General features: G+C 37.7%; 2 pseudogenes; both read right to left on the reverse strand.

The window, feature by feature from the left end:
- Positions 1-724: 724 nt before the first annotated feature.
- Positions 725-7,570, reverse strand: LOC137727028 (threonine--tRNA ligase, chloroplastic/mitochondrial 2-like; annotated as a pseudogene).
- Positions 7,571-14,483: 6,913 nt separating this feature from the next.
- LOC137724508 (probable LRR receptor-like serine/threonine-protein kinase At1g56130) lies at positions 14,484-23,402 on the reverse strand (annotated as a pseudogene).
- Between the last annotated feature and the right edge of the window lie 1,126 nt (positions 23,403-24,528).

A 24,528-nucleotide genomic window follows, 5' to 3' on the forward strand; every position in this document is an offset into this window, starting at 1 on the left:
ACAATTGAATTATAATTTGTTTACTTTGTCGTTGTCATCACTTAGCTAAGTTCATTTCATTTTATTTACATCACCATTTCAAAATTCTCATTCAAATCATCAATTTTTCTTTTCCAATTCAAATGAAACTTAAATTTAGCTAGATAGTTAGAATTACATTCAATCTTAGTTGGAACGATCTTGTGCTTGCCTACTATATTATACTACGATTCGTACACTTGCGAGCATTAAAATTTTGGACTTAATTGGGTTGATTTTGATTAATCTAATTTTAGCAACACAGCTCAGCTTGAAATCTGTTTGAAATGACCTCCATGAACACGAATCTTATACATGCAAAACACTTTAGATGAAGTTGTGAGAATGGGTGGTGATGAAATTGAAGAAACCGCCAAATTCCAAACAAATTTTAGACATACAATATGATTTTGACACTCATAAAAGTGTTTCAGAATCCACAAATTTAAACGGAAAAACTGTATAAAATCATGAAAATTTTAATAAAACCCAATTATACGAATCACTCTTCCCAAAAACAGGACATTTAATGCAGAAAGCTCAAACTATAATAATTGATGAACCAAATATTTTCAATTGAATTTATCCTTTCAATTGGTAGGTATTTTTGTTTATCCTCGTATCTTTCAATTGCCACCCAAAACTAACATCTGAGAGAACCTTGCACTTCTTATCTTTAAAAGCATGAATGGTGAACTAAATAAAAGAATAAGAATCTGCAATGAACTAAATAAAAACAGACTTTTTACAAACATTATTCGCACAAAAATTAAAACTGTATTGAGAAACTCACCATCCCATTTCTCACGAATGATGTATGATGACAAAACCAATATTGACAGTCCCATTAAAGGCATGAACGTCATACAGTGAATTGCACATAAAGGACAACATTATCAAGCATACCTTAACCTTAAGGTGGAATTGGATACGATCATTATCAAGTCTTCATCTCTGACACTAAGAGCACTCAGCATCTCAGAATTCCTCATCTACCATCATATAGCAGCTGCTGCCGCTGAAGCATTACCAATGTCTGCTCATGCGCATCGAAAAACATATCACGCATTCGTTATACATTTCTCTATTAATTACTCAGCTAACTGAATTTAAAATTAGCTTCCAAACCAAAAAAGTTCTAAACTTTTAATTTTGCAATCACATTCAGTTCTTCATCTGTTACTGTAAATCCCAATTACAGAAATATCTAAACTTTACTTCAATTTAATATTGTTTTCTCCAAAAACAGCACAATCCCACAAAAATAAAGTAAAAAAAAAAAAAAAAAAAAAAAAAAAAACAACAGCAATATACCATGAATTAAATTAAAATTCTCACCTCCACCTCCAGCAGAGTTTTCGTATTCTCAACCTTGTCGCCTAAAAAAAATAAAAAAAAAATCAAATCAAATCAAATTCAAGTAAAAATAAAAAAGAGAGCTCGAATATAGCAACCCTACTCCCCCTCTTTCTCCCTCTCTCCCTCTCCCTCTGCAATTCATGCGTGCACCCCCTCCCTCTGTAACCCTCCCCGTGAAACCCCTAAACCCCACGCGTAGGCCCTATATTGTCTGGCTGGGACCTCATGAATACTCCACATCACCTCAATTCCATCGAACCGTGGCCTCGGTCAAATCGAAACCAACCAGAGCCCACTCCCCATAACCCTACCACCCTCCCCAATATCCCACCCCTGTGATCTTCACCTTCTTCAATCTGTCCCCATAACCCTATATCAATTGGATTTTAATGGTAAGTAAAACAGTTGTATAATGAACAAACAATGAAAGAAGGAAGCCAAATAATGAGAATGAAAAGAAGAGAATTCAAACACATTGAGAATATTAGTATTAGATTTTGAGAGCATATTTATTCCATTACCTTTTACCTTTCCTCTCTTTTAGCAACAGACAATAGTCACTAAATTTCTTCTCATGGCGTGTGTGTTGTGAGCTTGGCGAAGCCATGTGATCCTAATTGCTTTTTTTCTTTTTTCTTTTTTTTTTTGGGGAAAAAATTATACAAATGGTACGGTTTCAACTGTACATGTTTAACCTCAGTGTTTTTCAATTTCAGTTTTACCTTTACAATCCATTGATTTTCCTATCCAAAATGTTTTGAAAAATAAATCTATACCTGCTAACGGTCTATATGCTTCATGCTGTCAGACTCTGCAATCTAAAAATTCATGTAAATGCAGAGGTTTGGCTGAAGGAGAGGCATCGAAGAAATCCAGAAATCCTTCCATGGAAAACTTAGTTCTACACCATGGCATGTGTGTTGTATGCTAGATGCCCCCTCTCTTTTAACAACACACAATAGCTTATGCAAATGCAAAGAGACTTCAACATGTTTCATTTAAAATAAGTTTACATTTTGTAGCAAATGCATTTGGCGAAATAGTCTATAAGTAATCATATTGGCAACCAAACAGAACAGTTCAAAAAGTTCAATGGAAATATAAATTGCACAAAAAAAAAAACTTGAATTTCCAAACCCACAAAATAAAAAAGTCAATCAGGTTAAATGTAAGAAGAAATACCAAGAACTGAAAGCTGCAGACAATCAAAATGCTCATGATCTTGGTCGTGCTGATGAAATCCAAATCTGTACTTTCATGTCCTCCAACTCAGTCAATTCCTTGAGAAGCTTCGATATCGCCAACAATGTCTCCTCTTCGTGGCCGTGGCCATGGTTGTGCCAACTGCCATGGATCTCTCTCCTTCTAACCAGACACCACTTCTACCCTTTCTCCTTTCAAACTTACCTTTCATCATCTGCGTTAACAGAAACAATAACTTTTGTCAGTGCATTCAAACCAAACCCATAAATCAATTCCTAAAATCAACTGCAAATCACAAATTTACCCAAAAAAAATCCCATAAAGACCCAAAATCCCTGAAAATTACCATATTAGCACTCCCTCCACCCCAAAATTAGAAAATTAGAACATAGAATATGAAACATTGTACGTAGAAAGCAAGGAATCGATAATTTAGGAGGTTTCCCAGGACAATAATGAGCTTTTAAATATCATATTCCCATATGGATGCACAAATACAGAGAGACACTTCAGAGACCAGTGAAAAAAAATAGACACTCAGAGACTCAACAGACACCATTCATAGATCCATGACTTAGAATTTCTCAGATCCGGTTGAAATTAAAAAAAAAAAAAATCAGGGATGTGAATTTATACCTCTGATAGTCTGAGCTCCGTTACCCTGATTCCTTTGCCGGCTTGGGGCAAACCTGAGGAGATCAGCGATTAGGGGATACGAATTCAAAATAAAAATTTCTAGTAGTCATCGTCGCTGCTGAAGTAGTCATCGTCCTCGGATTCCATCATTGTCCGACCACAAAAACCTAACGGCAGCCGGAGAACCACAGAACCAAGAGTAAAAAAGGGAGTGCGGGAGAGAGAAGCAGCAAAAATACAGAGAAGATGGCAAGAGAGGGGAGAAATGGAAAGCAGACAAACAAAAAGCAACAGGGTGCTAGCCAATTTCCCAAACCCCACTTCTGCTAAAGCTACATGCTATTGATTATGATTAAAAACTAAATTAATCATATCATTAATCGCTAATAAATAATGGGTTATGTTTGTTTTCATGAATTCAGGCTCAAAATACGAACTGTAAATCCAAATTTTGAAATTTAATTGCTTTAATTATCTCCTTACCCGATAAAGCCGGACGATTACTGATCACTAAGCATCCAATTCTTGAAAACTACCGAAATCAAAACAACAACTTCCACTCAATTTCTCAGCAACAGAAAGATCAAGCCAAATCAAAACCAACTTTCAAATTGCACAAAAGAGTCAAAATTTAATTGCTATACAGAACTATCGGTTCAATCGAAAACAATTAGAATTCGAGACCCTACCTCCTCCATTCTCTGAGAGCGAAGCCCTCCTCAGGCAGCATATCCAATGGAGCCAGCAAAACTGGGTCGTCGGACCCGCCAAACCCTCCATCAAAGCCCTGGCCGTTCGACTCGGCGTAGATCAATGGAGGAGAGAAGGCCTCCGATGCCGGCTGAGTGGCGAAAGCGTCGTCTACAGCGGAGCTGTGGAAGATTGGGGAATCGGTGGCGGCGTCCTTGAGCGACTCGGAGTCGACAAAGGAGTCGAATCGCAGGGAGGAGAGTCAGGGGTTGTAGCCCAGGTAACCGTTGTGCAGGTGTGTTGAGGGTACTTGAGTTAATTGAACCATTACACGTGCAACTGCTTTACAAACCTGCGAGTCAGTAACTGGTAAAACATAAGCTTGTACCGGCGAAAGCCATAATGGAAAATCCCTGGCATAATGCTCTATAAGGACCCCAAAAAATCGCTTCAATGACCCAAGAACAGCTCTATGAATCATGATAGACCGCTTCTTTTCAGAGTTTGAGTCAGCATATGTTAAGTCAAAACGCTGTGGTAGGTTAAAATCAACCTGTACAATTTGGGAAATACAAAAGATCAAACAATTTAAAATAACAATAATAAGTGGCTTTAGTCTATCAAACAAATCCATGTAATTCGCTCAATTCAAAAAACATGCCCAAATCTCTAATGAACATTTTACAAAGTGATACAGAGATAGACGGGGCATCCTCAACTTAAGATCAATCTCATTATCCCGTCATGAGTTCAGGATTAACCTGTATAGTTGAGCACTGCCACTTCCTTCCAAGGGCATCCTCAACTTAAGATCAATCTTTGGACCATAAAAGGCACCACCACCTTCATCAATTTGATAGCTCCAACCTTTATCATCCAAAGCATCTCTAAGGGCAGATGTTGCTTTTACGGTTTCACCCATAAATCATCATCTCCAACAGCTTTCTCTGGCCTCGTAGAGAGATTGACCTCATATTTGATGAAGCCAAATTGCAACAAAAGTTCTTCGGTAAGATCTAGGACACCCCTAATACATCTTTGATCTGATCTTCTAGACAAAATATGCGGCATCATCCTGCAACAGGTCCCGAGGTTAAACAAAAAAAAAAAAAACTTTATACACCTAGGATTATAGACTAACAGTTTGCAAATACTAACACCATACCTGAGTAAAACCTCTTACACGAAAAAGACCATGCAAGTTTCCAGATAATTTGTATCTATATACGGCTCCCAACTCAGCTACTCAAATAGGAAATTCATGATATGAGTGAGGCTTCCCTTTGTAAACCAAGATATTAAAGGGGCAGTTCATCGGTCGAAGCTGATAAAGTTCATCCTCAACATTCATTTGATCATACACATTCTCCTTGTAGTAATCCAGATGACCACTTATCTGCCAAAGGTTCACCTTTGCAACATGTGGAGTATACAGCAGATCATAACCACGCTCTATGTGGATCTTTTTCCACAAATCTTCCATTACATGCCTCACAATAGCACCCTTCAGATGCCAGAACACTAAACCCCCACCAGCATCATTCTGTGAAAATTCAACAATGAAAATGTTCAATGCAAGAATCCTCATAATTACAAAAAATGGGATTGCTAACTGATAAATCTGTGTAAACAGCAGAAAGAGATTCAGGGCAATTCTGAGTACCTGTATAGAAAACAGGTCAAGAACTTGACCAAGGCGCCTGTGATCTCGACATTTAGCTTCCTCTTTGAAATGCCTTCAATTGATCCTCACTCTCCCATGCAGTGCCATAGATCCTCTGCAGCATTGGTTTCTTTTCATCTCCTCTCCAGTAGGCACCAGCAATAGACTCAAGTTCGACAACTTTTCTGTTAATATTTCCAGTTTTTTTCAACATGGGGCCATGCACATAGGTCCCACCATTCATCACCTATGAAGAATTCGGCATACTATGAGGAATTATGACATAAAGACAGTCCAATATGACAGGATGCTAGTTCAAAACACAATCAAATCCCACTACAAGCATGCATATGTGTAAACATAAGTATAATTTGGTTAGCTTGACCAAAAGGTTCCTCCCACCTTCAAATTAGTCTCCTTTTCAACCTGCATATCAATAACTCATTTTTAAAGAGCACCAACAACATTGTTTTCCCTGAGCACAGCCCCGCCCTCTCTTTTTTATTCCTTTATGCACAGTTCCTGCACATTAAATCATCACCTTCCATACTATATTGAGCCTGAAAATAGTGAAACCCTTACCAATATGATATATGGTAACGGGATCTTCTTTAATACTATCCAAAATTTCCAATTTGTATGGTTCGTTGAGAGCGGTTATTCTTTTGTGAGCTTCATCTCTTGAAACTTCTTCTCTTATGAGTGGTAAGTTTCTTCCAATGATGCGATCCTACAAATCACAGAAGAAATAGTTTTCAAAAGTTTCATGGTTCCAAAACTTTGATACAAACATGATAACTTACACAGAAATTCCACTTACCTTCTCTTTCTTGATTCTCTTCAACTCTTTGTCCGTCAAAGGCTCCATATCAAAATCATAATAGAACCCATTTTCTATCCACGGACCAATTGTCACTTTTGCATCCGGGAAGAGCTTTTTGAACAGCCATGGCCATCACGTGTGCACACTGCAGTCAAACACATATAAATAGTTCATCACCATAACAGCGGAAAAGGCACCATTAATACCAAACTACAAGGAAATTCAGAAAAAAATGAACATAGCTCAACCTCAACACTTTATCAAAATATAGAAACCCATGTATCTTCTCACATTCCCAAAAACAGGATGAAAATTTTCGCAGCTTATGTACTGCTGTACACCCATTTTTCCATGTGCTATTCGATCAAATTTCAAATTACCGAAAAGTTATGTTCTTATTTTCTTCATCCTCACTTCCTCATTCTTCACAACAGAATCAGGTGACAATTAGTAACGTAGAATTGAAAATAGTTTATTAAAAGCATCAAACTTTCAAAAACGGGAAGCTCCTAAGAGTCTAAAAGTTCAACAGGAAAGCACTCCTACTTCAATTTAACATAACACAATTATAAATCCAATCCAAAGCAATGAAATTTCAATAAATACCGTGTGTCGAATTGTGATGAGGCTTTCGGAGGACTCGTTGGTTGGAAGCACGACTTTCTCAGGCTTATCAGCTACCTCCATCTGGGCATCCTTCAATTTGTCGTCTTGGGTCGAGATCTGAGCCTCCGTGGCCATCGCCGAGGAGGTGGAGACTCCATTTCAGCCGCCGTAGAGGGACAGAGCCCCGAACTCGGAGCTCAGTGACGAAGCGCAGTGTTTAACTGGGGAAAGCAAAGAAGAGGTCTTTAGGAGAGGGATTGAGAGGAAGGAAGAAGAAGTGGCCATTGCCATTCTCTGAAGGATTAACATCTGGGTTGTGTATGGATTTCAGAATTATGATTGGGTTCGTGTGCAACGGTGGAGGGTGAGTGAGAGTGGCGTTCGTGACTGCATTTGTCCCTCGGACGCCTTAGAAAAGGCGAAGATCGAGAGCGACTAAAGCAGAGGCTTGTGAGAGAGAAGTTGGAACGGAAAGAAAAGTCGAGACGTTGTGGTCGAAGCAGACCTTTCGACGATGATGGACACGTAACCATCCCCTCACCAAATCCCACACGGCCGGCGATCCCACACGGCGATGATGAAAGTGTGGATCGCAAAACCGAAAATTCCAATCCGAACGGAAATTCCAGCCCAAAGACCCAAAACCCTTTCTGAAGCCCAGTCGCAATTTTGCAAATAACGTTAAATCAGGGGGCAGAGACTAAATGGCAATTTCGTAAATAAACTGAAATTTACCCCAAAATTGCACAGTGCCACCTCTCCCCTAATTTAGACTAAAGTAATTATAATGTTCTGACAGACAAATTCATATTACATAATTTTTCATTTTTTTTCAAAAATTATATAGAAATGTATATGGCTATAACTTTTTATCTAATTATTTGTTATTATTTGGATTAATTTGCAATTTTAAGTTTATATGTTACTGATTTTGTTTTCCAGTCTCTAAAATTCATCTTCACTCCCTAACAAAAAAAAACACTATCTTAATTTAAGAATAACGGGCGTCGAAGAAAACATACAAAATCACAATAAAACAATTAACGTTTAAATAGGAAAAGAAGGATTCTGATATTTATTTTATTCCCTAAGAAAAGCTTCAAGGTCCAAAATCTCCGAATTTTAAAGCTGAATCTGACACATTTCCTAGTGTTTTTAACTATTAGACATAAAACCTTAGATCTCAAAGCCAACGGTTTTTTATTCTTTCAAAAAGAATAAACAAACAACCAGTACAAAACCATGGACTTTATTATCTTCAATGTTCAAAAACTCACAAAACTTTTTTAAGTTCGAAGCCCTCTTTTTACTGAGGGATCCAATTAAATTAAAAAATTATGCAAATAATCTTTGGCATGTCCAACCGAATTGTAGACTGAACGAAAAACTAGACTAATGGGAAAAATTGCAAAGCCAATATCCAAATTCATAATCTATATTTCATCAAACTGTGAGCATCATCGTTCTCGGGTTTGAGATTGGAAGGTGATGATGTTCGTAAACTTGTAGAGGAGAAGAGCTAACCAACGAGTGAGACATTATTTACACCATGCATCCATTGACACATGGACCTGTGAGGTGTACAATGGTGTGCGGTGCAGGGGAAGAGACAACGTATGCATGCTATGAGAAATTTTTAGTATGTTGAAAATACAGTTCAGTACATCAAGTGTCGTAATATAATTAGTTGAATTTTTTTTTTTAATTTTCAATTAATTATATTATTACACTTAATGTATCGAAATGTGTTTCTGGTACACAGGAAAATCTCTAGCATACTGCTTCCATAGACCTTGCAACAAATGGCAAAGCAGCAAATACTCACCAAGAAAGAGGTCAAACTTGGTAATTTACCCCATGAAAGTCCGCCATTTTCTCAGTTGGCAAAAATTCTAGGATAATACTTTGTACTCACTAGAATATTGAATACCTATATAATCATTTTTCAATTTGACTTAATAATATTTTAATACATGTTATATTATTTAAAAAAATAATAGACATGTTATTTAATTTGTCTTGAGCTTTAAAAACAAAGAATCTTTTCATTGGGGGTGAACCGAACGTGATGTTTATGGGTAATTTGGTAACAAAAAATAGGACACTAGAATCCAATTAAAACTCGTCACATGGTAAGTTTTTAAAATATATCTTATCATCCTTCTATTTTAAATTTTCCATAATTATCTTTTTTACTAATAATATACACCAAGAGATTGATCTAACCGTTCATATTTTTTTCCTCTCCTTCTTTCTCTCTGCCGTTGCAGTCTTCTTCCCAGTTTCTTTACTTTCTTCATAAGGACACGAGAAGAAAGAAAGAAAAACTAATCTTCTCCAACTATCAGGGAATGAAAAGTTAAAAAAAATTCAATTTCATAAACGACCACATACCTCATCGTGGACCAACTGTTTGAATTTCTGGTTGGCAATCTCTTCACACCGAACCGTAGCAACCATAACCTAATTAAATTACAGTATGTGTACATAATATATGCATATGAGAAGTGAAGACCACAAATTATCAATGGGTGTGAGCGGAAAGATCCAAGTCCTTGTTCTCTTTGATTACTTTCCAAATCTGTTGTGCACTAAGGGAAAATCCTGACGCAGGGACAACACCCCTTCTATCGCCAGCAAGCCCTCCTGGAGAAAGCCATCTCTCTTTCTTTCTCTTTTGTGATGCGTCCATCTCAGTCTCCCCAAGCAACTCGGCCGCGGCGTTGCTGCAGGCCATGGCGAACAGTTCCACTCGAAAATCCGTCCAATTTGAGCGAGAGTCAAAGAACCCGGGGAGGAATCGGACCTCGTAGTTTTGGATATGGCTTGCCAGATAAGCCATGGTTTCCAGCGAAAACGAGCACCAAAAATTTTGCTCTCGGATCTTCGACCTGGATCCCCATCGACAAAATCGAACAACACAGATGGACGGTAGTGTATATGTGTGTCTGGGGTTTGAAATTAGGGGAAGGGCGGCTGAGCCATGTGAAATTCGGTGAGATGACATAGAGCCGGGAGTGATGATGAGTTTTGGGCCGATTTGGGGATGGAGTCGACGACAGTGAGATTTGGATTGGATTTATATTTGGCGGCAGAGAGTGATGGGATTTCGGTTGGTTTGGGGAGATGTAGCTTTATTTAGCTGTAGGGATTTTAGGGCCAGCCAAACTAAGATTTTAAAGGATTTTAAAAGTGATAGATTGAATAAAATTTACGAGGATTTAAAACTCTTACAAATTCATATGAATTTTAAACAATATAAATGAATTTAGTTTGTAGATTTGGGTGGATTGCGGTAGATTTTCATATAATTTTTTTATTGAAATAAAAAAGAGAAAATCTTCCCAATGGAGCTCTGAATATTTTCAATTTCTGGAGCTTTAGGGTGCTGTGCTGCTTCTGCGACTGGGTCTTGCAAAAAAATATGGTGTATTTGCATAGAGGGTTGTGACTGAAATTGCAGCGAAGAAAACTGAGTCTTGGGGGTGTTAATTGGAGTTATTGTACGAATTGGTATTGTCCGTTGGGCGCCCTCGCAGCTTTGATGGTTTTAACTTACCAGGTCCAAAGAACTGCCTTCCTCCTCTCCAGGCCCTGCCCCTGCCAATATATTTAGTCTTTAAATTTTTCCAATTGTATACTTTTCTTATACAATGTGATGCAACTAGAGTCATGTTTTCTAATGATCCTTTGCTCGTCTGTGACTACTTATTCAGCAGCAGCAGTAGCAGTAGATGGAAAAGGATTTGAAATCCTAGGAGGTGAAGTTTGATTCTTTTTAATTTTTGTTATATATACTTCTTACTTTCAAATCCCACAAAATCCACAACTTATTGAAATCCTCTAAAATCTTAGGGGGTGTAGTCAAATAAGGATTTAGAGGGATTTTAAAGGATTTTAAAAGACTTTAGAATCGAGGAGTAGTCAACTAGGATTTTAAAAGAATTTAAGAGAGTCCATTCAAATACAGGGGTAGTCTACTAAAGGATTTTAAAATATTTTAGAATCCTGGGATAGTCAACTAGGATTTTAAAGGATTTTTATTGAGTCTATGCAAATCTATATGTATTCAAAAATTTATAGATTTTGAAGGATTTCATTGAATGGGTGATTTTGTAGGATTTGAGAATAGATGGTAAGCTTAAAAAGACTATAAATAATCATACCTCCACCCTTAGGATTTATTTCAACCCCCTTCGATCTCTCTCTCTCTCTCTCTCTCTCTCTCTCTCTCTCTCTCTCTCTCTCTCTCTCTCTCTCTCTCTCTCTCTCTCTCTCTCTCTCTCTCTCTCTCTCTCTCTCTCTCTCTTCTCTTCCCATTTCATTGAGAATATTTCTTCTTATTTAGATTGCTTTTTGGAGGTGTATAACACACAAAGGCAAATCAAGCTAATTATCCACTGCATCCCTCCCTGACGTGGTAACCTGAGCTTCATTGCTAATACTGATATCGTTTTCCTATTTACATAGGAGTGAACCTATTTACAGTGTTGTCACAATACATAGTTAGAGATAGGGTTAATTCAAGTTTTGGTTAAGTATACTATATATATTCTTTTGTAAATTGCATGGATGTTTTTAGAGATAGGGTTCTTCCTGAAATTTCGTAAATACCAATGTGATTGGTATGGGTTGACTATTGAATCCATCTGATTGCTGTTGTTTGTGTCTCTTCATGGTTGAACAATATATTTTCCTTAATGTGTCAACAATGCTTTGATGTCGGTTGCTTGTGAGAAGTTTTTCGTTACTTTTGTAAGGCTGATGTAATGCTGAAGCAGTTATTCCATTTTATGATTTTGAGGTCCTCTGCAACGAGGAATAAAATGGTAGTGGCAGAAAATGGCATGTACTATGTCCAATTAAAACATGGAGGGTTGGGAGAACTAGGTGAAGTTCTTAAATTTTCTTTTCAAGTTTTTATTATTTTTAATCTTTATTTTCTATTTAAAAAATAATTTTCTTTTTAAATGACAATAAATCTCTCAAAATCCATTCAAATCTTTAATCAAAATCCATAAGAATCCTTAAAAATCAATCTGAAAGTTGTAAGGATTCTACAATCCTTTGAAATCTGTCACTTTAAAAAGTCTTTTAAAATCCTGTGAAATCCAAATTGACTACACCCTCCTTAATTTTTTTGATATACTTAGATTTGGATGAATTTTGAAATCCTTTAAAAAAATTTAATCGACTACACTTAGATTTGAATGGATTCTAAAATCCTTTAAAATCTTTTAGTTGAACACACTAAGATTTTAAAGTCTTTTAAAATCTTCTCAAATCTAAGTTTGACTACACCCCCTTAATTTCGGCATGGGAAAGTTCACTTATTTGTCTAATTAGATTGTGTATGCCTTCAGTTCTTTATTTAATTCTACTGTTTGCGTTCGGTGTGATGATCAAAATTTTATATGTTTGGAATTATTCACTTAACACCAATTTGTTACATTCAGGTCTCCACCCCACACTTCACAAGTTCAATAGAAGACGGTTCTGTAGATTGTGTCTGCAATTAGATCAGAGATCAACCGTTATTTTGTTATCATTTAAATTATATAAGTCGCGCGTAGAACGCCTCAATTACAAAAGGGTCTTCCGCACGCGCGTGAGTGCGTGTAGGGAGGCTAGTGTTAACTAAAGTTGATTTGAATGTGATGATGATGGCAACCACTAAAAACAAAACAACAATCTCCTTAATCTAGGAGAAAAAACCAAAAGGTGAGGAAGAAAAGAAAGGAGGAAAGAGAGCTCTGCACATGCAAATGTCAGTGTACATGTAAAGCAGAAATTTCTCTTTCGTGTTGTTGTTTATCTCTGTCTAGCTTTGGTATTTTGAGGGTCTCCGAGAATACAATAAACTGTGACTCGGATCTCAAAGCTCTCTTGCTGTATGATATCATATAAGTAAATGCTAGAATGCTAAGTTTTAACCAAGACCATACTCACAAGCAAAATACAAATACAAAAGTCCATTTTAAAATGAAGGTTGTGATTTATCGAAAGATGTTTCGTAGACATAGGAATTATGGATATGTAGGCATATGTATTTTAGCATTATGTGATGAATAGGTTTATTTTCTTTGGGTATTGCATGTCGTGATCACCACAGTGATGTTTGATGTTCTTCTTCAGGTGCTTCTTGGGGATGTTGGAGCTGGGAAATCAAGTTTGGTGTTGCGCTTTGTAAAACAACAATTCGTTGAATTTCAGGTTTGTTCTATATCTTTCAAATGATGCATTTTCTTTTTTATCCATAACTTTGCATTTATAGTATGTTATTACAAGAATCAATTGCCACCCTTAGTTGGTGGTATTATCTTTACAACACATTCAAAGCAGCGAATAAAATCGCACTTGCTATTTTTTTCTGTCAATTGGACTACTAGAGTAGAACTATAGAAATATTTGGTGAAAGCAATGAAGAAATCATTATGATTGATCTGCAAAGAAGCTCTAATAAGTTACAAGAGAGTAGCAATGTAAATTGAACTACTTATTTTATGGATCAATTCACCTATCTCTTGCTTTTTCTTTCATTTGGAGATAATTGTGTAAATGTGTGGTTTTGTGAGCGTTACTCATGTGAAACGTGTGTTGTCTGAATTGCTACATTTAAGAATGCGATTGTATTTCTGTAGCATTTTCAGTTAATTTTTCTACAAATATTATTCATGGTTTGAAAACTCGTAGCAAAGCGCGGGCATTCCTGCTAGTGATATTGATTCTGGAAGCATGTCGAAACAAGGTCGTTTGATCGCAATTCACAAGAATTGCTCCGCCAATTAGGCTTCCATAACATCAATAACCCTTACGTTGATATGTACTTCCATTGCACCAAGGATGCCATGTCGACCATGGAATTCCACAAAACTCTGATGAACCAAGTGCTTCGCTCGGCCTGGTCGCATAATCCTCTAACCACCCACAAACTCATCTGCAACTTCATAGACAGACGCGGCGACGGTGGAAAACGCAACCAAGACGAAGCTTTCTTCACGGTGGCAGTTTGGCTCCACCAGAACCACTCGAAAACCCTTGCATACAATCTTGTGCCAATTTCCGGCTCATTTGGACGTATCCTACACCTTCCCTGCATTCTCTCGCAGGTTTTACGGGGCAAAGCTCACTTGAAATTTACTGGGAGGACGAGGGAAGAGGCGGATTCAAACGGAATGGTGAAGGTCAAGGAAAAGGATGCCAAGTCGAAGGTAAGCGAATTGTTGTTGAGGAGGAAGGTGATCCACACGGCCAACGAGGCGGCTTAGAGATACAAGCGCGACGTTGATTATCGCTTCTTGCACAACTGTGTTTTGGATATTTTTGCCCAGTGCCTCAAGTTTGATATTGAAAAATTTCATCATCACAAGGACCATGACCATGACCATCATGATGATTATTGCTTGGAGATTACCCAAGCAGTTACCTTTTTGCCTACCATCGCTGATCATCATATGCAGTTCGAAAACATTGCAAGGAGGTTTTCCGGTCAGAATCATGCCTTTGAGAAGGGGATGGTAGTCTTTGTTGTATTGACCGACTGATGAAGGAGGTTTTGTCGCCCTTGAGAAAAACTATGGCGCCAGAGGCCTGGGAACCTGCCAACCGGTGGGGTTATAGAGCGAAGTACACGCGAGAGCAACTGACTGTAGCTAATGAGGTTGATCCTGGCGTGCAGCACTGCTTTCGCATGACATATTAAGCTATATCAAGTATTTTGAGCTTGAGCAAGAGGCTGATGTTAAGTGGAAGAAAATGATGGAGGTCTACTCAAAGCAGGGGAAGCAGAAGAATTGGTTGGCTGTGTGATGTCGACAACACCTTGTCGGCGGGTTTGGCTTTGGGGCTTTTGTTGCTTCAATTGAGTGACAAGCCATGGAAGGGAAATGTGGTCACCTAAAGCAAAGACCCTCAGCTGCATTTGATACAAAGGGAGGATCTTAATTGGAGGGTCGAATATATGCAGACTTTGATCAAAAGCCAGGACTGGACGGCTGATTTCGGGAACGTGTTCGATGTGATTCTAGAAGAGGTAGTGAATGCGAATTTGAAGCTAGATAAGATGGTCAAGAAGGTGTTTGCCTTGACCACATACAAACACTTCTTGACAGGCAGCAACTTCAGCTTCTGGGGGGAGATTAAGATGTCTCCCTTTGTTCTTCTAGTTTATGCTACTACTTTCACTTCTCCAAAGCTCTCCTTTCTTTGAGTTCTGATTAGACCAAGAGAAAGTATATATAGGGGTATATGTGTTGCTAATAAGTGTGTGTGTGTGTGTGTACATGTAATTAATACTTTTGTGGAGAAGAGCAAAGTGAGTGACAAGAACTAAAAAAGTGGGACTTGAAAACGGTAGGCTTATAACGTTCAAATTCTAACAGTCACTTTGAGTGGGCAATAGAAACGAATAAAATGTGGGGCTTGGACTTGTTGTCTCAAGTGATCTGGCACTGGCACTTCCAAATGTAAAGAAAAAGGGCACAAAGACAACTAGATGAGCACCATAGCCTTAAACGGGTTGATCTTGCTTTGGAATTTTTGGTTGATTCGAGGTTATTTTTCAATTGAGATTTGCTTTGGTGAGCATGAACTTCCCCACATTTTCGTTTTACCCAGCCCCACCGTTGAGACCACTCATGTGAGAAACAATTAATAATCAAAGATTTTCTTCAGGTGACATTGATCGACGAACAATTAATAATCATTCATGTAAAAGAGGTTGCTTATGCAAAAACCTTACCAAAGAGTCACATTAGGGTGACACTAATGAATCAACAATTGGCATTAACTCATCTAGAGCCAACTCGTGGCTTTTGTTTATAGGCATCTACAAAGGGGTAAAAAGAGCGTGTGAAAATCAGTTCTCAATATTTATCACCTTCCTTCTCCTTTAATGTCAGCTAGCGGTGATTGAGTGATGTTTACAGAAGCACCACTTGCATTGCTGCCTCCCGACTGATAGTTGAGGCGAACATTACTACCCTTGGATGCGAACATTACTACCCTTGGATGAAGTTGATGGGGTATCATCCTCCACCAAAAATCTACTTGTTAACGATGTTGTTACATCTTTAAAATCATAATCTGTCAAATAGCTTGGCTTCGACATGACAGTGCCTATGTCAATGTCTCCAGAGAGCATTGCAACCACGCGTGACATAGATGGCCGTGCCATCAGTGATCCTTGTGTGCACAGGAGAGCTGCTCTTATCAATCTAGTTGCTTCGGTTTCATCAAACTCTGTCAATCTTGGATCCACCAGCCCCAGAGTTTGGTCATTTTCATGCAGAGTCCACACCTGAAAAACATGATGCCACAGTCAAAGGAAAGTATAAATAAATAAATAAGTTCTTCACAACAATGCCTAAATGAAGCTAGGCGAATGCAATTCCTACCCATTCAAGAAGATAAATCTTTTCTTGATCCAAGTTATTGTAAGCGTTTGGTCTCCCGCTGAGGATCTCCAAAACAACGACTCCAAAACCAAACACATCGGCCTTCTCTGTCAAATGTCCAAACAATGCATACTCCGGTGCCAAATAGCCTCTACAATGCAAGATAATCAAATGGTTGCACAATGTTGCTTGAGATCATTAGAGGCATTATTAACATGTGTGTTAAAATTTCATGCAAGTATATATGTGTGTCGCCATAATGTATGTATCCTCTAGAAAAACAATAAAGGATGGCTTACATTGTCCCTGCAACCCGGGTGCTGATATGGGTTTTCTCGTCATCATAAAGCTTTGCTAGTCCAAAATCTGATATTTTTGGGGAGAGTTCTGCATCGAGCAAAATATTACTCGCTTTGACATCTCGGTGTACAACCCTTGGCCTTGACTCCTCATGAAGGTAAGCAAGTCCCCTTGCTGTTCCCAACAATATATTGAATCGAGTAGGCCAGTCAAGGTGCAAGTTACTTGTTCCTAAAATATTAGTGAACACATCCAATCAAAAACATTTCTTAACAATTTTAGAGTGCTTGAAACTGCAGACAATGTTGTTTCTATGCAACCTAAAAGTAGATAGGTTTGTACCAAAAAGTGCCTGATCAAGGCTCTTGTTTTCAAGATACTCATAAACCAAAATGCGGTGACTGCCTTGTATGCAGCATCCATACAATTTCACTAGATTCCGATGTTGCACAGCAGATATGGTAGCAATTTCAGATACAAATTGACTTCTCCCTTGGTGAGATGCTACTGAAAGTTGCTTCACAGCCACTACTCTACCATCAGAAAGTGTACCCTACAATGTACACAGAAACACAATTTAGTGACGTGAAAGGAAAGAAAACAAAAGCTATTTTCTTCTCTCGCTCTCTCTCCTTTCTCTTGTCATTACTTCAAGTACATGATATTGATGTAATACGAATTTCACCTTATAAACGGGGCCATATCCTCCCTCTCCTAGCTTATTTGAAGGATTAAAATCTTCAGTTGCAGCTCTCAATTCAGCATAACTGAAAGTATATGGTCGGGGGCCTAATCCTAGAATATCTGCACATTCACAAAACAGTATGACATAAGTTTTACTTTCGTGAAAGCATTCTTACTTCTGTGTGTTAATGTCAGAGTAGAGAAACCTGAATTGGGTACCAGTAATGATATGGTCGTTTACCTTCATCGTCTTCTTTTTCTGATTTTTTCCTCCTCATATATAGAATCACAAATATTAATAGCAAGCTCACAACTCCAACAAGAACTGCAATACCAACTGTCAACCCAGTCTTGCTCTTCTTTGTAAAATCTAAGTGATAAAACAGACGAATTCTTCAATGTCAATTAACAGCAGAAAAATACATTTAAACCACTCACAAGAAATCTCTATAAGTTAACACATACTATACCTGAAGTAGCATGGATAACTGCTATTAGTGGGCCGTAATCACCATAATTGGGTATGCAACAAGTCCCTTTACCAGCCCAGAACAGATGAATTTCAAGATAATTCTCTGACACGTTAACATTAAATTTTCTCACAACTGCTTGGTTAACACCACCTGCCTCCTTCGATATGTCAAAGTCCTTCGTCATGCGGGTACCCTAGCAACCAAATGAAGAGGTAGGTGATAATTCTAGTCTCCTTTAAATCACTGTCTTTAGTTAATGTAGCTTAAAACATCGAAAACCTGTCCAATGAGGTGTTTACTTCAAATAAGTTAGAATTTTTATTCTATAAGCAATATTACCTGAATATAGATATCAAATACACGCCGTCCTAGACTTTGCCAAGTATGCGAAATCCGACTTTCATAAACCGTCTCTGCAAAGTGCAATGTTACAGTGTAGGGCCCATTCATAAGGCCCAGGCCATAGTATCTCAGTGATCCTGTGGACATTCTTGAAGTCTGGTAAAGCGCCGGGGTCACATCTGTTCCGGTGACTTGTGCAAGGGTCTCGTTCAACGATGGGGGGGTATCTTGGTCAGGAAACGAACCGGCATTGCTGACAGCCCACTCTGTATTGGTTACACTGAATGTTGCTTGACCAAGATCTGAGTCTTCACTCTCATACAATATGCCATCACTTCCCGTCATTTGCTGTCCACCACAGTTGATTGAGACGCTTGCTGTAATACCAGAATCTACCCATGATTAGCGATGAAACTTCAAATTGAAGACTCATACTAATGTTCTTCAGTCACATATTTCTAACCAGTTATGCGTATTACTGAACTTATGGAAACATGCTTGCAATCTATATCCATATGTATACATAACTAGAGAAGCAATGCCTTTTCCTCTAACATGACGCTGCGTTAAAATAGTAAATGATGGGTGACATAAGAGCAGATTACATCGTGGGGTATTTCGATTGCATGGAAAATTTCTCTGGAGGCAATTCAATCCAGGAAGACTGCAAACACAGAAAAAAATTATTAGTTATCAAAATAGAAACATGTAGTGGTAGAGTAGTGATAGTATTGCTTGTCTAAAAACGAGTAAGATAAACTTCAACCCACGTTATGTTTGAACTGTCAAATGTGAAGTTGTTGACCACTAAGTTCCTGCATAAAATCATTAATCAATCAACATATGAAGAACTATATCTTTATCAAATGAAAATTCCATGTACAGGATCAAAACTTAGTAGGCAAGTAGCACTGTGAAAACGAATCTCAGCGATAATTTTTTTTTTCCTGAACTTATTCTGGTGATTTAAACAGTAAAATGAAGGTGAAAGATAAAAGGACACGTACACGTGCGATATTGTGGTCACCCACTGGGGAAGGCGTCCTGATAAAAAATTATAAGACAAATCTCTGCAAATAACAAAATAGAATCAGAAGACATAAAATGCATGAAAGTTATTAAGAACTTGTGTAAGATAGGATTATAATGCTTACGATTATACACAAACACATACATGCACCGTGCATTCTATATGACTATAAGAAACGAGGACTTACATAGTCTCAAGTTGATTGCTCTTTTGGCTCGGAAGAGGTCCAGAGAGATTATTGTTTCCAAGAAACCTGGCCATTTCGATTATAGTAGAAGGCACCCAGAAAAGAAAAAGAGATGAACAAACAAAAGGTCAGATGTGCACAAAATCTAGAAGGATTAGTCCAGATCTTCAATCAAAGTAGGGAATGCTGAAGATTTGATAACTTATGTATGATAAGGCAAGAAAAAAATAATAATAAAGACGAGGATTACAAGGATTTAAGAGAAGTCAAGTTGAACAAAGAACTAGGGAGTTGGCCTGTCAAATTGTTGAAACTCAGTTCCCTGCAACACCAACGATAAGTTGAGAGGAGCAATCAGAATGAAAGAAAACTAATTGGTCTCGTTGGGACTCAAGCTTATATTTGCTGGTACGTACAGTGTCTCTAGAAGTTGATATTCTCCAATATCAGATGGGATGGTACCAGTGATTAATGCGTTTCGCAGTGTGCTGTATTCCAAAAACATAAAATTTGATAAATAGAAGATGGAGTAAGATATCAACTTTCAAAAGGAAAAAGAAGTATTGGATCGATGAGAATCTTCACTTACAATTTAGTCAAGTTTTTCATATTTTTTATGAAATCAAGAGAAGAGCTCCCATTGTATATATCACTGATTCCCCTACATCATTATATGCAAAATAAACTGAAATCCCGTCTTCGGAGAAAGAGAGGGAGAAATACAATTTTTGAAGCATTTGTACTTACAGAGACTCCAATGAGATCAGTTGAGAAAAGCTGGTTGGTATTGGGCCTTCGAAAGAGTTCCCTTGTAAATACCTACAGAAACATATAAGCTTGTGAACAAATTATCCATCTCAGGTCTGCTTTCATAAACTGCAAAAGATCAAAGGTTTCTCTACTTACAAATCAGTGAGTTGTGTCCAATTCCCTATGAAATCGGGTATCTTTCCTGAGAAAGGATTGTCCGATGCCCAGCTATAATTCAAAAAGTTGACTTACAGTAAGCTCATCCAAAAAAAGCAATCTCAAAGTATAAACGAACAAATCTAAAATACGATTTAAGAGCCGTTCTTACAGGCTTTGCACGTTGGTGAGCTTGGCAAATGTTGAAGGAATTTCACCAGCGAGTCCACAGCTGTCCAAGTGACTGTGAAAATCATAAGGCAACTGATTAATACCCATTTCATACGATAAAGTGCAATTTTTGCTCACCCGTAAGGAATTGACATGTAATTCAAATTTGATGATTTAACGAAGCACTTACAGTTGCTGGAGCTTGACTAAATTACCAAGTTCTGGAGGGAGTGTTCCGGAGAAATTATTTGATCCGATGTCCCTGCAAGTCATGTTGAACGGGCAAACACTTACTTGAAAGCAATTATTGAAGAGTGATAGAAGGTTCTGTTGAATTGTAAGTCTATAGCTGATTAGGAAATAAGCTGTGAATCAAATTTGTGTATTCACTTGAGTTTAAAATACCAAGTGTGCAGCTCTAATGTAGTAAGGCAAATAATGCCAGGTGTAATGATCCTAGCAACTAGCTGGATGTAAGGCTGAGATTGTTTTGTGAAGAGAGAGAATTCACCTTGGATTCCAACGGTTATGTAAAGCACAGAGTGTGTGTGAATTGTAGAGAGATAAAGAGAATATGCTCTGCTAGAGAGAAACCTTCAGAATATTCTTCCATTGTTATCCTTCTCATTTTCTATTCTTCGATTGTTCATTCATAACCAGATTTTTAGCTTATAACAACAGGTTCTGTATCTAATGTTTACGACACAAAATTTTATTGTACTCTCTCTAATTTTTCATGGCTCTAATTTTTCATGGCTTACAAATATGTTAGCTCCTTAAGGTTTCCAAGCTCCTTGGGGATGGGCCCAGAGAATGAATTGTAGCGAATATACCTGAATGGAGATAAGTACTGCATTATTGCCAATGAATTACATTACATAACAAGAAACTAGTACTGCATTATTCAATAAAAGCATAATGATTTTTTGTAGATTACGGCATAAATAGTAGCGAAAAGGTGTAAAGAACATAACTGCAGATTATGATATTCAAAATGAAGTATACAAATTGCTACGGATCTCATTAGAAGTATGAGTCCTTAAACAAATGTTCTCTCACTACTTACAATACAGTCAATGCAGACATATTGCCAATGAATGCCGGTAGGGGACCGGTGAAATAATTCTTATGGATCATCCTACAAAAATTGAAAGGAAGTGTAATCGTTAACTCTTAATCTTGCAACATCACCAGATTTTTGTTGAAATCCCACATCGGCTAGAGAAATAAAAAAAAAAAGAGTTTAAATATCCAAATCCCACTCCAACTAATGATGAGACCCTTTGTGATAAACCCCACACCTGACGGATTGTGCAGGTAGTGATTATTAAGTTGGAGACAGTATCGATGTTGTTGGAAACGAGCTTTTGGCCCGTCTCTCTGATAAGTCTACAATTTTTAATATCTAATATATGATTTTGATGAACCGAAAATAGAAAAGGGAGTTGAAAAAAATTCATACAAAGATGTGAGATATCTCAGAGCCACAAATTCTTCTGGAAACACCCCTCGTTTGTTAAGAGCATACACTTGCCTGGAAAGCAAAAAGATTGAACATTTACACTATGTTTGGGTGAAGAAATTTAAGATTGTTAAGGAATTTAAAAATGACGGAAATTGAAATGAAAAAATTTTATTTTCTAGAATTTGTAAATTTTCTTATTTGGTTAACCTAAAATAACAATGGAATTGAATACGGAATTTGTTATTTTTAAACTCTCAATCATAGAAATTGAGAAATGACACCTATTTACATGGAATTTGAACTTGAGATTTGGAGGTCCCAAATTCCAATTTTTTTTTTCCACGCGGAAATTCTAAATTTCTATGTTTATGAATCCAAACAAGAGAATTGGTGTCTGTCAATTTATAAATTATAACTTTTACCAAAAGTCCATGTTTATTTTCCTCATTCAAACATAGTGTTAGAACTACATAAAATGGAGCGACACAGTCAAATTATGACGTTAACATATATAGGTAGCAAGTGAAAAATCAGCAGTGGCATGGAAATCTTGTTCATCAAGAGAGAGTAGTTTAACATACAGTTGGGTGATGTGGCATGTAGCATTATTGTCGTAAGAACAGTTGCAAACGATGCCTGGGTTGATATCGGCGCTATAAATGTCGGTGCCGTTGATGGCATATCCACTGCAGGGTTCTCCACTGATATTCCACTGCCCCGGCACTGCTTGTGTGTCCCATTGTTCAAATATTGAGTTCAACGCCCTCACTGCACTCTCAGTTAATTCAGTCCTTGTGTGTATTAGATTATATCACACCATAATTTGACTTGTGTTACCACTTACCAGACTATCTCGAACCAAACGAAAGATCAAATTGATTATTACAAAGGAAGATTACCCTTAATTTTTGGATGTTTTGTATATGGGAAGAAAAAGGGCTTTACAATAATTTCTTCGAAACTTCATTTCATATAGTTGAAGAACAATTAAAATGTCATTTTGTTGAGGGGAAAAAACCCAGTTCCTGGTCAAAAACACTTAGATGTGGCAAAGTGTGCGAGAGAGAGAGAGAGAGAGAGAGAGAGAGAGAGAGAACCTTCAGATGGAAAAAACCCAGTTCCTGGTCAAAAACACTTAAATGTGGCAAAGCGTGCGTGAGAGAGAGAGAGAGAGAGAACCTTCAGATGGATCAGTGGTAGCCTTTCGAGCAAAGGACAGCTGAAACCAGAAGCAGCTGAGGAAGCAGAGTAATAGTATCCTCATCATCAACTTCATATTGTACATGTGCAGAACTTGCTCTCCTCGACGGCGTGAACTTAAACGACCAACACTTGTATTCCGGCTGGCTGAATCATGCATTGCATGTAAGAAGCAGACCATTAGATTTTAGTCATATATTGACAACGTATACATATATAATATAGTATAAACTACAAAAAATTACATGTCAAATCACAATTTCATATTTCATATTTTAAATATTGTAATGTCATTTCTCAATTTATGAATTTATTGCAATATCAAATTTCTGTTAAATTTTTTATCAATCTGACTGTTAAATGATGACGGGTAGAAACGAGACCCACTTTTCTGCCAACTTGAATAAAAAAATTAATTAATTATTAATAAATTATTAATTTTTTATTGACAATTAAATTAACCAAAAAAAAAACCCCCCTCCTCCTTGTTCCCTGGAAATCGTCCCCTTTCCTCCTCCCATCACCCCTTCCTCCGCTCCCCTTCTTCCTCGTCCTCCTTAAATACAGCTAATTTTCGTCCTCCCCGGGAACAACTGATACACCGCCGATCGCAAAACGCAGGTGGGTTTCGATGGCAAACCAAAACCAGACCCCAAATAAGTGGGTTTTGATGGCAAACCAAAACCGAACCCTCATCTTGCTCCAACAGTCTTTGCAGAAAACTAATTTGATTTCTTCATCAAAAGTTCACTAAGATTTCGGAAAACTGAGCATCAGAAACCATCCCCTTATCCTTTTCCCTCTCTTCAAATCCCATCACCGACTGGGGCTTTCGCCCCACTGCCATTTCTTCAATTTCTTCTTGTTCACCATTGTTCTAAGAAATACCACCAAATAAAATTGCAAAGCGAGAGTTCCAGGAAGCCAAAAAGACGAACCCCAAAAAACAAAACCCAAAACAAAAAACACAAATACAAACCCAGAAAATTCAAGAAATTAGAGAAATTAAATTTTCAAAAATTCAAGAAGTGGCCATTTGAAAATTCGCCCAGAACTCCGGATTTTCCAAATCCTCCATAATATTAATTGAAGAATGGAAGTTCATTACAGTCAAACTTTTTTCTTTTTCTTTCCCCTTTTTTTTTCCCATTTTCTGGGTTACCACCACTTCTACAGATTCGCTTCCCCGATGCGTGTCAACCTCTACACCTTCTCATTTCCGTCTCCGTCCGTTCGGTTCTCCATCAACCACCATTCGATTTCTCCCAACCATCATTCGAATCGATCCACTGCCGTTTCAAAGAAAACCGAACCGATTTTGATGCCGAAGAAGACATGTATGTGCTCGCCGACGTCGTAGCCAGATCATTTCGTTGC

Source organism: Pyrus communis, chromosome 2 (genome assembly GCF_963583255.1).
Source record: "Pyrus communis chromosome 2, drPyrComm1.1, whole genome shotgun sequence".
Lineage (NCBI taxonomy): Eukaryota > Viridiplantae > Streptophyta > Magnoliopsida > Rosales > Rosaceae > Pyrus > Pyrus communis.